At 46.7% G+C, this 2,438-nt stretch overlaps 1 pseudogene across 1 annotated transcript; it reads left to right on the top strand.

Moving 5' to 3' along the window:
• Window positions 1-1,004: 1,004 nt before the first annotated feature.
• Window positions 1,005-1,711, top strand: LOC105508805 (annotated as a pseudogene). The gene has a single exon (XR_001001338.1). The product of XR_001001338.1 is annotated as a polyubiquitin-like (transcript).
• The last annotated feature ends 727 nt before the right edge of the window (window positions 1,712-2,438 follow it).

Raw genomic sequence — 2,438 nt, 5'->3', positions numbered from 1 at the left:
GGGATGCTGAAGCAGAATAATTGCTTGAATCCAGGAGGCAGAGGTTGCACTGAGCCGAGATCATACCATTGCACTCCAGCCTATGCGACAAGAGCGAGAGTGTCTCAAATTCCCAGCTACTCGGGAGGCTGAGGCAGGAGAATGGCAAGAACCTGGGAGGCGGAGCTTGCAGTGAGCCGAAATCGCACCACTGCACTCCAGCCTGGGCGACAGAGCAAGACCCCGTCTCAAAAAAAAAAAAAAAGCAAGCGCACTGATTGTCAAAACACCAGAAAACAAATCAGGACATTTTCAACTTTGATGGAATGGGAGTCAGGCATGGGCATCTAAGTCGGGGACAGAATAAGAAGTGCTTGGAGGTCAGGTGCAACGACTCACACCTGTAATCCCAGCACTTAGGGAAGCCAAGGCGGGTGGATCACCCGAGGTTAGGAGTTCAAGACCAGCCTGGCTAACATGGCTCTGTCTCTACTAAAAATACAAAAATTAGCTGGGTGTGGTAGCTCACTCCCAGTTATTTGGGAGGCTGACACAGGAGAATCCCTTGAACCCAGGAGGCAGAGGTTGCACTTAGCTGAGATCGCGCCACTGCACTCCAGCCTGGGTGACAGTGAGACTTTGTCTCAAAAAAAAAAAAAAAAAAAAGAAGTGCTTGGAGCCAGAACCAGCAGCAGAGCAGGAAATGAGGACAGAGTTTGAATGTAAACGAGTCAAGGAATGAATGAACGAGGGTTGGTGTCATGAGCATGGTGCTGGAATGTGCCTAGCAGGTAGCTTTTGTGCTCCTACCAAAGGCTGATGGGAGATGAATGGGGGAAATTTCACTCTGGTGTCAGCAAAAAAAAAAAAAATAGTTGTAGTTTTCTTAAGCAACTGTTTGGTTTTTATCCACAAATATTGTAGATCTTGTATCTAATCATGTCTCTAACTTTGCATGAAGACAGGGATTTATCCCAGCCTAAGGGCCAAGGGAAGAACCCACATAGAAATAGCTCAGTGGTAGGGGTGACTGGCTTTGTTGGGCGAGTGTGTGGTGGTGTCCCTGTGGCTGGACATGATTGGTGTTTTGCAGCATCTTCGTATCCGCTAACAGGTCAAAATGCAGATCTTCGTGAACAGCCTTACCTGCAAGACCATTGCCCTTGAGGTGGAGCCCAGTGACACCATCGAAAATGTGAAGGCCAAGATCCAGGATAAGGAAGGCATTCTCCCCGAGCAGCAGACGCTTAACTTTGCAGTCAAGCAGGTGGAAGATGACCACACTCTTTCTGACTATAACATCCAGAAAGAGTCGACCCTGCACCTCGCCCTGTGTCTGAGATGTAGTATGCAGATCTTTGTGAAGACCCTGATTGGCAAGACCATCACCCTGGAAGTGGAGCCCAGTGACACCATCAAAAATGCGAAGGCCAAGGTCCAAGATAAAGAAGTCACCCCCTACCCCCAGCCCCGACCAGCAGAGGCTCATCTTTGCAGGCAAGCAGCTGGAAGATGGCTGCACTCTTTCTGACTATGACATCCAGAAAGAGTCGACCCTGCACCTGGTCCTTCACCTGAGGCGTGGCTGTTAATTCTCCAGTCTTGCATTCACAGTGCCCAGTGATGGCATTTCTCTGCAGTATAGCCATTTGCCCCAACTTAAGTTTAGAAATTACAAGTTTCGGTAACAGCTGAACCTGTTCAAAATGTTAATAAAGGTTTTGTTGCATGATTAAAAAAAAAGAAGAAGAAAAGAAAAGAAAGGAAAAGAAATAGCTCAGTGTTGAGGAAAGGCCTGGATCATTATTTCAAAAACTTCACTTCTCAGAATGCTTGTCCTTGAATAAACAATTTCTCAATAAAATAATGTAAGGAGAAATTATATACTATGGCCCCATCTTGGAGCTCCATAATGCACTCCAGTTTACAAAAGGCTCTGAGAGGAGCTACAGCAGAGAAATCTGTTGAATGAAACACTTCCCAAATGGATGGGACATGCAGATTTCTCTGCCCCACTTTTTAAAAATTTCCCCCATAAAACACCAATTAATACCTTATAGGACATGGACCCTCCTCTGAAAACACTTTGGAGAAAGCTGACCTTGGTCAATGGCCCTGATCAAAGGTAACACCTAAAAGCATTATGTATATATATTCTCTTTCTCTCTTTCCTTCTTTACCTTCTCCCTCTTTCTTTTATTCAATCTCCCTCCCTCCTTTCTTCCTCTATCTTTCCTGTCTTCCCTTCATCCAGAAATTTTCTTTCATTTCTCTCTTCTTCTCCCTCACCTTCTCCAGAAATGTGCTAAGACTGCAATGCACTGGGACTTCCAGGGGTCCCCTGGAAACTCCTTGGGCCTAAGAGCCAAGGTTCCGGGTCTGCGGGGGGCGGAGCAAGATGGCCGAATAGGAACAGCTGCAGTCTCCAACTCCCAGCGCGAAGGACACAGAAGACCGGT

This window comes from Colobus angolensis, unplaced genomic scaffold (assembly GCF_000951035.1).
Source record: "Colobus angolensis palliatus isolate OR3802 unplaced genomic scaffold, Cang.pa_1.0 Scaffold168, whole genome shotgun sequence".
Lineage (NCBI taxonomy): Eukaryota > Metazoa > Chordata > Mammalia > Primates > Cercopithecidae > Colobus > Colobus angolensis.
This window is presented reverse-complemented; position numbering and strand designations above follow the sequence as displayed.